The sequence below is a fragment of the Manis javanica genome, chromosome 12 (genome assembly GCF_040802235.1).
Source record: "Manis javanica isolate MJ-LG chromosome 12, MJ_LKY, whole genome shotgun sequence".
Classification (NCBI taxonomy): Eukaryota; Metazoa; Chordata; class Mammalia; order Pholidota; family Manidae; genus Manis; species Manis javanica.
Window position 1 is genome coordinate 30,405,707 of NC_133167.1, and position 14,279 is coordinate 30,419,985.

Here is a 14,279-nt window from a genome sequence, read left to right on the forward strand (position 1 = left end):
CCAAGTAACACTGAGCAACTTTATTAACCACTCAGAAACTCACTTTCTTTGCTGAAAAAGAGTGGTATTGAACAATGTCCACCTCAAAGTGTTGTTGCAAATCATAATTGATACTTATAAAGCACTTAACACAATAGTTGGCACATGGAGGGCATGCAGTTAATGCCAGCTACTCATCCTTACGACTCAGCATCCCGTTATCACGATAGTGTAATGCGGGGATTTATTGTCACTGAATCCCAAGCCTCTTCCTCCTCTGAGCCAAGTTCAGATGTCTGCCAAGTTAAGCTTTGTAAAAATCTCTTCTACCATCACTTCCCAGCTCAAAAACCTTCAAGAGCTCTGTATACCCAGGAAAATGTCTGAACTCCTCAGTCTAGCCAGTAAGACTACCTAATGCCTGGCCTAAATCTAATTTTCCAAACTTGCACTCTAACTGGGCCAGTGGCCCTTCTCTTCTCATCATCCATCTGATACATATTTCAATTTCACTTTTCATATACAACTACTAGGTATACAAGTGGTTAATAACTATTTGCTAAAGTTATTTTTGCATTGGCAGCCATCAGTATGGATGTTTATGTCTGTAATAAAAGATCCTGAAGGCTGTGGTCTAACCAAAGGAAAGGTTTTCACAGAAACTCCAGCCTGACCACATGGATCCTGGGAAACTCCACACAGGGGTAAAGTAAGCTAAGGCCAGTAGCGTAGAGATACCCTGATGTTTAGCCTCAGATGCACTACAGGAATAGATACTATATATTGAAGCTGTCTTTAAATAATATTGCTAATGAGGAGTTTAGAGAGAAATTCTTAGGTGAGAGGTCTAAAAATAAGGCTCTAGAGGCCTAGAGGATTGAAAAAGCCATAGTTGTGTCCTTGGCTAAATATTATTATCCCACCTGTAAATTTTACCCATTCAAGCTTCTCCCCATATGGTCACCCACTTAAAGAAGAATTTATTATGATTTATTTATACAAAGAACAAAGTAATCTTTCCTTCTAATTAACAAAAACTTCCAGCCCTATTCAGAAAATGAACTTAAAATTCACTGTTATGATGGCTTGTTTCCTTTACGGGGCCACTGGGGTTTGGGGGATTAAGGAGAGGCCCAGAGCAGCATACTGATAACCCCTGAGGTTAAGGCGCTGATGGAGGGGGATGCTCCCTGAGTGTTTATGCCGAGCTATTCATTGAGGAAGTGAAGGGCAGCCCTTCTGACAATTTCTAAGATGAACATCTTCCTTCCAAGAATGTGTCCTTCTGTTCATGACAGCAGAAAAAGGACAGAAAAAAAAGATTTTCACATAATTTTAGATCAAGACAGAATGTTTGGACAATAGCTTTCCCTTATATAAAGCAGTTTCACAAGCCACTCTCAACAAATAAATACAGCCCCAAAATTCAGACCCTCAGTACTGAGCTCTCACTAGATAGCAGTCACAGACTGGCAGCCCTTGAGCAAGAAAAGACAGCTCACAGATATGTTTTCTTGTTTTTAATTTTTTTTTAATTTAAATGCCTTTATACCAGACATGTGTGCTGCAGTTTGACACAGACCCCACCATTCCCTATAGCCTTACACTCTTCCACATTTACATTAGCCACTAGTCCCTGGATACAGGCATTAGAGTTTGCAGTTCCTACTGGAGTTTGCCTCTTTGACAGGCCTTTTGTAGAATGGACTTAGCTGATACCTCCAGCATGTGGCCCTCACACATACTCTCACTTTCCTTTATCTCCATATATCATTCTCTTCAAGAATCTATCAATTTTATATTTGGTTCCTTTTCTGAGTAGTCCACTGCAGAAGTCCCTGAAAGCTCATTTTTTAAGAATCATGCCAAGAGAAGAGGCCACCCCCACTTCACACTCATCAACTCTGCTTACCTCAATTTTATCCACAGGGCTCAGCCAGGCAGATGAGGATTTGAGAAGTCAGTTTCTGCTTTCATGCTACAAAAACTGGCCTTGAATTTTTCACCAATAGCTTTGGGCTTCATAATATCTTCAAGATAAGAATTTTCCTTCTCTAAAATGAGACGGAGTTGATGGTAAACTGGAATCTTAGCTGTTCCTACTTGTGAGCCTGCCCTGAAACCCCTCACATCTGCTTCTCTGGTCCCACCTGCCTTGTCTAGCCCACCGAGAGAGCGAAGCAGGCTTCGCTGCTTTAGGCTGCACCACAACCTTTCCCATTATGTAAAATGCATAGCATTCCATTTCTTGGCCATGAAACGGGATAAAGGACAGAACCTTTGACATAAACAGGACTCATCCAGTAAGTAGCCAGAGGGAAATGTTGGCAACATACAATTAGCCAGCTGGTCATCTTTTATGTAAATCCACCCTGTTCTCTAAATGCCAAGTTCTGAAGAATTAAGTACTTTAGCATACCAAGCATAGTTCAAAACCAGATTTTTAAAATATGTTTTCATGTTGCCCCTTTTTCTTCTTAACCAGTTTCATGTACAAACTAGGGGTCAAGTAAATTAGTACCTTAAATGAAAGGCTGCTGAAACTTTTGGCTAGAGCCCATTGTGAAGTCAGTCTAACCTTTTCTTGAACTCTTGCTCAAGAAGAAAACTTCTTGAGTTTTAATTATCTTCAGGGCTGGAATGCTCAGAGCGCATCTCACAATCCAGTCCAGATCCTTCAGTAGGGAAATATTTCCTTTCTGCCTGGGTTACAAAAGATATGCTCGGTTATCCTCCAGACCCACAGCATGCGTGAAGTACCTGACAACGCTGGTTGTACTTGACGGTACCCAGTTCTCATCTCTTTTGCCTTTGCAAATCCCGGTCTCCTGGCAAGAGAGCTCTGGGGTCTGGGAAGCGAACAGTCTTTCCTGAAGTTCTCTTAGAACTACATCGCAGGTCACCCCATCTTCCAGGTCTGCATTTTTGCATGCCACCTCTTCCTAGTCTTCCTCCCCTACTTGTAATATTTGTACATCAACTAAACTAAACTCAAATGACACGGCCCCAGTCAAAACCAGAGCATTTCAACTCATTAATTTTCCCTTTCATCTTCTAATATTCACGTCTGAAAAGCACCATCATGTTGGCTATTCTTGAACAAACAATATATAGCAGGGGATCACAAATTCTTATCATAGAAATGTGAAGATTCTGTCCTACATCCTTCTCAGGTTAAACAGTGAGCTGTTCATTTGAGATGTCCAGAAAAATGACTCTCACAAAGGAATGGCTTATGGGGACCATTCCACTTTGGGGTAATCATTTACTGAGATAACTTCCAATTTCATTGTTATTAATCGCTCTTTACAATGAATAAAAGACACTTTTTAAAATTCTAGTTTCAAAGAGAAGTGACAACATGTCTTCTTTTGCTCTTCAAACCCCAGTGCTACAGGTTGCATATAAAATGTACCATCTAGCCACTTATGAGGATTTGATCTCTGCCAAATATGTTACCAATCCTTATGGGCTTTATTTGTCAGAAAACACTTGATTAGGACAATGGTAGAGTATAGTTCAGTGTGTTTTGATACATAAAGCCAACACATTTTTTCTTTTACAACTCCAAGGAGAAAAACACTTGGCTTTTTTCTTACCTACTTCATTTGATGCCAAAACCCCTGATGTGTGTCTGGTGTCAGATGCTGAGAGGTACCATGAGCCAGATATGCAGGTGATAAATGGCCTAGGACAAAAGAAGTCATTTGGTACACCTCAGCAAATTGCTCTTTTCCCAACTAACCCCAAATTCCTATCTCCTCATGCCTGGCAACATTGCCCAATTTCCAAAACTCAGTTTCTTCCTTTCTTATTTTTAGCACCCACCTGCTTGGCTCTCTATGTTTCTGCCCAGTTTTACACGTTATAGTCTGACCCAGCCCCCTGCTCCTGGCTGCCGAGGGCTGATAATGTCTCAGGTGCCTTCTCTGTTCAGTCATTATACTAAGCTGGGTACATCAACTGGCTATTGTCACTTCACTCAGTATCAAATTCCCTACAGTTCCTGTTGTAGGTTGAGTTGTGTCCCTCAAAAAAACATATTCAAGTCCTAACCCCACTGCATAAAAACATGATATATTTGGAAATGGGGTGTTTGCAGATGTGATCAAGTTAAGATGAGGTCCTACTGAATTAGGGTCATACTGAATCCGATATGACTGGTGTCTTTACAAGAAGAGGGAAACTTGGACACATGGACACAAACAGAGACAGAGAGGAGGCACGGGCAGATGGAGAGCACTATGTGGAGACAGAAGCAGAGATTGCGTGATACAGCTATAAGCCAAGGAACTCCCAGATTGGCCAGCAAACAGCAGAGCTAAGAGAGGCGTGGAACAGACCCTGCCCCAGGGCCCCCCAGAAGGCACCAACCTGGCCAACACCTTGATCTCAGACTTCTGGCCTCCAGACCCATGACAATTTGCATTTCTGTTATGTTAAGCCACCCACTTTGCTGTGCTTTGTCATGGCAGCCCAAGGGAGCTAACATAGTTTCTCTCGCTTTTGGAGACTCTCAGTTCATTTAACAAAGGTTTACTCAGCCCCTGCCCTCTGCCAGGAGCTCTGCTAGGTGCTGTGAAGACCCCCATAAGCAGAACCATCTCTGCCACCCGCAGACTCATAGGCAGCCTTGTCAGGGAAATGATGTCATGTGAGAAGTACAATAACAGAGCTGGGCACAGGATACTGAGCCGCAGGGAGGATGCTTCCTCTGGCTCAGGGTTAAGGAAGGGCATCCTGGAAGAGACAGTGCCTGAGAGGAACCCTGAAGGATTCACTCCCTGGAGGAAATCTGCCAGCCAGACTGGAAGAGTCTGCTTATCCTCCTGCAGCCTCTTCCTGCAGTTAATGTGCTTGAATGGCCAGTTCAAGCCATGTGCCACCACATTACCTCTTCTCCAAGGGCTTTTCCGCAGCCTGAAGTTTCTTGCCAGTTTGGCTTCATGGGAGAAAAGAAAAGTCAGTTTCTCTTTAGGCTTGATTCTTAAGAAGGTATTTGGGGGGTTTCTGCCTTTTGTTTCTAGAGTTCATATAATTGGAAATGTTAACATAATACCGTTTTTCTTTGTAGATATTATTGCCCATCAAAACAAAAAATGCCTAGGATTAAGTTAAAGAAATTTATGTGTAAGCCCTTTCAGTAAGGGGAGTTTACTGGGTCCTTCCCATTACAAAAGTAATAGATATGAAACAATAAAACAACTAAAAGAAAAAGTGATGTACAGATGGATTTGAAAATTAGAAAACTAGAAGGATTTTTTTAAAAATAGTGTTAAGCCCTACTATCCAGAAGCTACCATTGTATTAATATTTTGACAGGTTGCCTAGTGGAGTGTTTTTCACATAGTCTTTATTTTGTTTCTTCATACTCTATAAACAATCTTGTTTCCTGCCTTTTTCACATGGCAGTATAGTATAAACATTTTCCCAGGCCTTTAGAAACTCTTCATAAACATAATTTTAATGGCTGTAAAACGTTTGGTTGCACAGATGCCCATAGTTTACTTAACCAGGACTGTATTGGCCATTTAGGTTAGATCAGAACTTTTTAAATAGTTTTCAGATAAACTTAATGAGTTTTTAAATGGAGATTTTAAGTAATTTCACCATAGACTGACAGTTGTGTCATGATATAAGGACCATTTTTTCACCAGGAAATTGACTTGAAAACAAACACCCCCAAAAATAAAGATGAAGATGCTGATGTCAGCAGCTGTCCTTCCACCCCAAGCCCACCCCAGGGATTTCCCCTCCATTGGCCTGTGGCTGTCTGTTGCTGGGCCCGCTGCCCTCCTCGCCCACCTTCCCAGGCCAGCCTGGGGTGAGTGCTCCGAGGCCTCAGCACTGCTCCCCTTGGGCTGCGTAGTGATCAAGTCTCCCTGTCGCCCAGCCCATGGCTCCCGTGTCAGTGCTGCCCCAGGCTCCTGCTGGCTCCCGCGTCAGACCCCTGGTGAGCTTCCTTTGAATTCTCCTTGCTGCTAGTCTGGCTCAGGACACCAGCAGCACCCATGTACTTCCCAAGTCATCATTTGACCCCACCTGAAGATGTTCTCTAATAAAGAACTTGTCCTATCCAAGCACCAGAGCGAGTATCTCTCTCTCCCTCTCTCCTCTCTTCCTCTCTCTCTCTCTCTCTCTCTCTCTCTCTCTCTCTCTCTCTCTCACATACACACACACACACACACACACACACACTCACACACTCACAACTAAGCATCGGCATCAGTCCTTATTTTTTCAGTTTCTCTTAAAGTAAGCTACCTGCTGCCTATGTCCCTTGGTGCCCCAGCCCTTGCCATAACCTCACCTGAAACCTGGTACCCAGACTCCCTTACCTGGGCTTATTTACCTGGATTCTTGAGAGTCATCTACCTTTGTGGACACCATGCTGCTTCTTGAATCCTTGAGTCCAGCCATCTGCCTAACTGATGCTTAGAAACCGCTGTGCCCCTTAGGTAAACACCTTGCTCTCCTAGCTCAAACTTTGCTGCTGCACAGACCCGGCCCACCCTACTCCCCTACCACACCTCAGTGTCCATCTCACTGCACAGTGAGTAACGCCAGCAGCCATCCACACCCCTCCCCTCCACTCTGACCAGCTGTGAATGAACAAAATAACAAAATAGCATAACAACCACGTTGAAGAATCCTTGGGGACCAGTCCTCAATAGGTCCACAGTCTCTCAATTGCAATTCCCAAATGCAAAAAAATAAACAACTGGAAACAGCATTTTTTTCATCTCATTTGACAGCTAAACCTGACTGTATTAGTTTCCTGTGGCTGCTATAATAAGTTACCACAAACTTGGTGGCTTAAAACAGTAGAAATTTATTCTTTCACAGTTCTAGAAGCCAGAGACCAAAATCAGTTTCACTGAGCCAAAACCAAGGCATGAGCAAGGCTGAACTCCCCGCAGCGGCTCTGAGGGAAAATCAGTTTCTTGCCTCTTCCAACTTCTTTCTGGTGCCTGCCAGCTTGGTTCCTTAGCTTGTGACCACATCACTACAATCTCTACTCCATAGTCACATTGCCTTCTCCTCCATCATGTGTTCCAAATCTCCCTATGTCTTCCTCTTATAAGGATACATTCGATGGTATTTAAGACCCACCCAGATATTCCAGGATGCATTCACATGTTAGAATCCTAACTCAATCACATCCACAAAGATTCTTTTCCATTATAAGGTAAATTTACAGGCTCCAAGGAATAGGACCTGATATCTTTGGATGGTCATTATTCAGCTTACTATATACTGACCTAAACAAAAACAAGGCTATTGGAGATCTTTATCCCTGGCAATGTGAATAGCCTTGTCCTGCTAAAGAAATATTCGTGTGTGACATTATAGGTTGCTGCCCTAGACTTCAATGAGGATGTTGGGTGATATGCTGTTTTTCTTTTCAAAAATCAGAAAAACTCTGTTTCATACTGAAACATGTTTGGCCACAAAGGTTTCAGGTAAAGGTTTGTGGACCTGTTTAAGTCTACACTGCCTGAGGCATGACATAAAGTAGGTGGTTCTGAATTCCCCTCCCTCAAAAAACACCAAACCTTGCCATCTGTGTAGGATTTTATAGCACTTTCACATCCACCCTCTCAGTTAACCTACACATCAGTCCTACTGGTCAAGAGGTACACAAATCATTATCCTTGTTTTAGAGGAAGGAAACTCCAGGGCCCCATAGTCTGTCCAAAGAAAGGACCAGAACCAGAATTCATGGTTCTAATTCTCAATTCAGTGTTTCCAGTTCATCAGAACTGCCTCCCCAGAGACAGATAATCTGAAGTGAATTGCTCTTTAAAGTAGGCAATTTGGGTAATTTTACTGGTGAAGGTTAGAAACAGCACTTTGAATCCTGTCAAAGTAAAAAAGACAGGCCCGGAGCCCAGATTAAACAAAGGAGCCAGGAAAGGTGCAAGAAAATACAGTCTAGGCACTGCAGACAGCCAAACAGTTTATAGTGCTTACTGACTTTCTAGCTTTGGAATTCAGGGAGAAAATCTGCACTCATATGGAAATTCACATCATGTTACAAGCATGCAATATATCATTTATGGCACATGTCAGTGAAGATAACAGCTCTTCCTTGCAGGGTTATCATGACACTCTAGAGTAGGTGAAGTGCTAATGTGGAGCCTTAGTGAACATGAACTCCCTCCCCTCCTCCCTCTCCTACACTCCCAGACCAAGGAACCAGCCTCATAAAGCTGAGTCTTCTGAGACTGCCCATCTCACCCTCCCCAACTCCCAGGCTGCTGAGCCGGGGTGAGACCTGCCAGCACACCTTCCCCAGGCTAACAAAGTCCTCACCCCTACCACCAAGCACACCAGCCCATGTGAAACCTATATGCATCCCTGGCAGCCTTGGGCAGGAGCCAGAATGTACCCTCTGCTTCACCCCTTTCCCCTGCATTTTCATCCCTATATCCCTGTGGTGTTCCACTTCTAGAAATGATAAAAGTGAAAAGGTAGAGTGGATACCATGCCCAGAAAGTTTGCGTCTTAAATAAAGAGAAGATTGTATATGGTGTTACTAGCTTTTCTGTGTTCCCTAAGCCCTGTATTACCCTATAATTATAAACTGTAAACTCTACTCAACCTTGGCAACAAATTTCCATCATCTCCTCAACTCTAATCTACCCTTCCATTCCACCCAAGCCACTCAATCCAAGGCCTTGTCATCACCTGCAAATGCTTCCCCTCTGAAATGTTGAGCACCCAGAGGCAGGACTCTCCGTATCACCCAGCTGTCTCCTACCTGCTTCTCACCCAGCTGTCTCCTACCTGCATCCCAGTTTCTTATGCTCTTTCTTGATGTTTCTAGTTCATGGAGTGGGTCGACCCCTCACTAGCATGGCTTCTCTCCCAATCCAACCTCCAGGCCTCCAGCCCATGTGGGATCACCTACTCTACTCTCCTATCTGCACTGCTCACTTGCACACCTCTTTCTTCTAACTACTTTGCACAAGAGCACTAAATTGAGTCATTTCCACAGACTATGTCCACTGCTCATTACCTGGACTGCTAACTTCCAGGGGAAAGTATCACACAACCTCGTAGATTTTTGCCACTCAGCATTCATGTTCAGCAAACTCAGGTTTGCCCTTGTGCCACTACACAATTCTTTAAACTGTCTTAATCGACAACCTCCCACATTCTCTCCTCAGCAGTTACTCCAAAGTTTCAGCAGTCCTTAAATCCCCAACCCACATTTTCCTCCCTTCACTCTCAGCATGTGGCCTTATCTCCTCATTGAAAAAGCAATTAAAGCAATCACAGTCTGCCTCAACATCTCAATTACAAACTTTTCCACATTTGCCAGAGTCTCCAGCTTTGGAAAATGAACCACCCCACCTCTGGTTCAAGGTCAGTCCCTCTACCTGTGCTCCTGACCCCAGTCCTCTGCTTATACTATCACTTATCCTTTCTCTCTTATACCTCCATCTTTCCCTCTCTAGCGGCTCTCTCTCTCAGCCCATAAACACTCTCTAATGCCTTCCATTAAAAATATGCATGTATGTACCCTCAATCCAGTTCCAGCTCTCACCCTTTGTCTTGCTTGCCGTCCTCAGCTAAGCTCCTTGAAAGAGTCATATCCTCCTCGCTTTCTACCTCCACTCCTTACCTCTCATCACCTTCCAGGCCTCCTGAGCAGGGATCTGTTCTATCTAAGCTGCAATGACTTCCGTGTTCCCAGCCCTAATGCACACCAACCAGCCCTTAGCTTACAGGACCTCTCGGCTTCATATGACACTTTTCACCCCTCCACCTTGGTGAAACTCTCTGCTCCCTTGACTTCTGTTGCTATATAAACTTGGAAGTAATCAGCATTTAGATGACATAAACGACCAGTGGTGAAAGGAGGGACTCACCTTTGAAGATGTCTAGAGGAGAGAAAGAATCAGGCCAGAGGAATCTTGCACTTTGATCAGCCCACTTTGGTCCTCTTTCAGCCTCCTTTCACCACCTCACAGGGTGAAGAGTCTGCAAGGCCTATGGGTGTATCAACTTGAAATCCATGACCTGCCCAAGACCAGGATCCTGGCAGACCCAGGTCTTCCAAGGCTTGTGCAATTCTCTTGCTCAGATCCTGAAGATGTACTGCACCTCCAGGATGCTCACACCTAGCCCTGAGTTGGGGAAGGGGGCAGCTGTTTCCAGCAGTGGGAGCAGAGTTTGGATATGCAGGTTGGGCCGACCACACACGTGCACATGAGACTCTTGACTACAGGTATTAGAAGAAAGAAGAAAGGTGTGAGCCGTGATCGGTGTCTATTTGTCCCCATGCTGCTACTTGCCAACATGGAACTCTGAGGGGTAGCAATTCCAAGTTATAATGAAGCTGTATTTTTCAAGGGAGGGGAATAAAACACATATTATTCAACAGTTTTTTAGCTTGACCTATAACTTTTCAAGAAGTCAGTGGTGTCCATGCAACCTAGCATGGACCACTTCTCCCTTGTTCAATGTTTGCAAGCTGTGTTCTGAAAACCATTAGTTCCAAGACATGCAATTCATATTAGCACATTAAATACTTCTAATATTCTGCAGAAAAGTAATTCCTTGAGATCTGGGCAACCAGGATTTTTCACACTTTTTTTCTTTTTTTACTGTATGCAGTAGTTAAAAAATAAACAAGCAAGGAGAATAGCAGTTTAAGCAAGTACTGTTCTGGGAAGTGCCACTCTGATTTCAGTCAGAAGGTTATGGTTAAGGAACTGGGTGGCTCTGGGATGCCACTCCTTTTTTTCAGCAAGTCTCCTTGACATAAATTTTGCTGCTTTTACCATTAATTAAGGAGAAACTGCCTACTGTTGTCCAAAGACTCCCACCTCCCCCATAATAGCCAAAGACGGCTAAAATGGAGGAAAAAGAGGCCCACGACTGATAGATGCATCCGAGGCAGAGGACTTTTTGGGGCAAATTTAGCACTTGCAGAGTTTCTCTGGGCTTTGCTGCTTGGTACCTCAATGTTTTGTGGTTTCAAAGGTGGTTTCTCCACTGTGTTCTGATAGCTGTCACCATTCAGCTTGTTGAAGTCCAGAGCTGGATTACTCTCAATGAACCCTGTGACTGATGTAAGCCTACCAACAGAGGCAGGAAAAACAAGTTGTATAACAGAAGGGAAAATGAATATTTATCTAACCTTATAAATCAGGCACAGGGACCACTCAGTTCCCTTAAGTTGCCTGGAAGTGATGACTCCCAAACTCCTTTCCTATTAGCAAGTCCCCAGGACATTGTCTCCGAGGCCAGGGTACCTGTTGCAGTATGAAAAACCTTCAGAGCCACAAACACAGCAGGACTTCAGGAGTGGGCCCAAGGGACCTGAAAGGTCCTTTTCTCTCTGCCAAGAAGACCATTTCCTGCAGGGATTCCACTCAAGGACCTGCGGTGTTCTGTAGGAATTCACGTATCGCGTGGGACTTCCTCACACACATCTAACCTTACCCTTCTGAATACCTTCCCTTTGCTCACAAAATGACCAAACCTTGTATTCTCTCATGTAGTGAGAAGTTTTTTGTTGTCTTGTTTGTTTTTTGGAAGGAGGCATCATTTCATTACATCATGCTTAAAACTTTCTTCATCTTTTCTTCATATTTATGTCATCCAATTTTATGTTTCTCAAACATGAATCTCTTGAAACTTCGACTTTATCTCCATGTTCCCACTTCTACAACTGAGCAGGCGACGTCCGGAGTGTTAGTCATTAGCAGATAAATGCTTACATCCAGGGGGAATCGGAGACACTTTTAAGACCAGCTGGAAACCATTTCAGAAATGCGCAGGAAGTGTTTCTTTTTATGATCTATATTTCATTGTAGGGCCAAGTGGCTGATAGTGGCACAAAGTTTGTGGTTAAAGCACAGTAAATGGGCAACAGAATACTGTGACCAGAGTGGGGGGAAAAAGATGTTGTATTAGAAAAAACACAAAAAGCATTAATAATATATTGAGGAAGTCACTCAATGTGAGCCTCTAAGTCACTCAGAGTTATTGAAATCATTCGTTATTTATAGACCCATTTTTACAAACCGTGGTTTGTCCTTCCTCCCAAATGTGCTCTGAATGAATGACAGAGAGCCCATGCTGCCCCTCTCATGCTACTCTGGCTAATACAGAGGTGCAGTAATTTTCCTAATGGAAAAAAATAAAATTCGTGAAAAATGTTCACTGACTACCTGGCAGAGGGCCTGAGACCATATTCAGAATGTGATACAACACATTTATTTGATTGCTTTCTTTTGCAACACACATTGAAGCTCTCCAAAATTGGTTTTGCCTCCATTCCAAAGTCTTTTGGCACAGCTCTTTCCTAGGTCCTCTGATGGAATAAAAGTATCCACTGTTGGAGTGTTGTCCAAGGAAACAGATGATGTGTGTGAAAAGATCCAAGTGTAAATAATCTAATATGGATGTCATGTGGGAATTTACCCTGATGTGAGTGAAAGTAACCTCTGAAAACACTACCAGGCAAGTCATCCCTGAGGCCACAGAGCAGAAGGCTCAAAACCTCAACATTGAAAGTGCTCAAATTGCATGGTTTTGTAAGCCAATTTTAAAAGCAAAGGGAATGAGATGGGGTAAGTGAACATACTTAGAGTAAGGTACTAGTGGATAGAAGGATCCCGCTCCTATCTCCCAGCCCCCACATCAACCTAGCACACTGGTAGTGTGATTATGAGGACCAGAAAGGAGGATGCAGCAAGGGGGCCTGCAGACAGAAGTGCCCTGGGATAATGGCACACGCTTGCTCTATCAGAGAGATACAGCCACAAGTTCACCCGGCCACAGCTATAGCTTTCCAGTTAGCCTGCTGAGCAGCTCTGGGTTTTATATTCATTTTTTTGGGCAGAGGGACCAGAATAGGTACCCCCAATGAGTGACCACTTTAGAGGTGACATACTGTCAGCCCCAAGATGGCATGATCATGATTTGATCTTTCCATCCCTTTCTATCCATAAGTAACATTCTTGTCTTTTCCCAGCATATATTTCATTTAGTCTTTATTTAATGTGTTCTATAGATCACTAACTTGTTATCTATATGTGACACATCATATGAATACTGCGTGTCTCACAAACTATTTCCTTACTCATTATCTATACTTACCATCCTAGGAGTTTCACTAATAGCTCATAAACTGTTAGCTTACTTTCTATGTATACTCAACATTTCTTGTGAGCTTTATCCTTTCCTTTTACTCTCTTGTTGTCTGCAGAAGAATCAAATACACAGAATCAAATATACACACACGCAGTGTACAAGCAGTACAACTATTGCTGTTACATATAGACCTTCTCTTTTGCCTTTCAACAAAGTTCACAGAGAACCTAAGAGGCAGTGAAACAAACCTCCTGAGGTCATTTAGTTGAGCATGTGTAAAAGTCAACCCTTGATCTAATTCTCCTTGGAAAATTCACTTAGTATAAATCTCCGTGTGGATGGAAAAGGAGCCTGGCATTCTCACTCCACTGGAAGAAGGTACGGAATTAAGAGTACAGAATCTGGCTAAGCTAATGCTCTGGTGATCACAAGACTCTCCCCTCTTTGCGCTGTGATGCCAGAAACAGATTCATTCCACTGCTGTTTCAGTCAAGGCATTGCTGCCACCTGCTCTCATGGTGAGAGCCATATGTGCAAGAAGGAGCAGGAAGATCTACAGAAAAAAGAAGGCAAGGGGGACCTCTGGCCCATTTCAGAAGGGTCCCCACAAAGCTTAGCTTTCTCCAGTATGGCCCAGAGGGTGAGTCCACACTCAGTCTCTGAAGATGCACGTGCCTAAGGTCAAATCCCAACCCTTCAGTAGTTACTGTGTGATCCTAAGCACATTACTTAACCTCTCTGAGCCTCACTTTCTTCATTTATAACTTGATCATTAGAATAATGCCCACCTGTATGGGTTGTGGTGAGGATGAAATTAAATGATCCATGTAAAGGGTACAAACACCATCCTGCCACACATGCCATTCTGACAATGGCTGCAGTTGTTGTAATTGTCACTGTTGCTATTATTACTAGCAAGACCAGCTGTAGGATGAGAATCATTTTAGGAGTAGTATTCCCAAAATGTAACCCTAAGCTACCAGATAATGCCCCAAATCTCTTCAATGAAATAAGGCCTTTTATTTTAGAATTGGTGAAGGACCTTAAAATGAGAATCCCTTCTCAGCATTGTGACACATTGATTTAAATTCACACAAAGACTTAAATGTCTATGGCAAATTCCTTTTCTGGTGGTTGTCTTGAAAGGGATGTAATAAGGAATAGAAGATGCCTGAGAAGGAGAGGGT

The 14,279-nt window shown here is 43.3% G+C and overlaps 1 protein-coding gene across 1 annotated transcript in view; it reads right to left on the minus strand.

Moving 5' to 3' along the window:
• CD28 (CD28 molecule) overlaps positions 1-2,257 on the minus strand; it is an 83,549-nt gene extending 81,292 nt beyond the window's left edge. The window contains exon 1 of the mRNA XM_073218315.1: positions 1,892-2,257. The gene's annotated coding sequence lies outside the window, so the exon portion shown is untranslated. The remainder of the gene's footprint in view (positions 1-1,891) is intronic.
• Between the last annotated feature and the right edge of the window lie 12,022 nt (positions 2,258-14,279).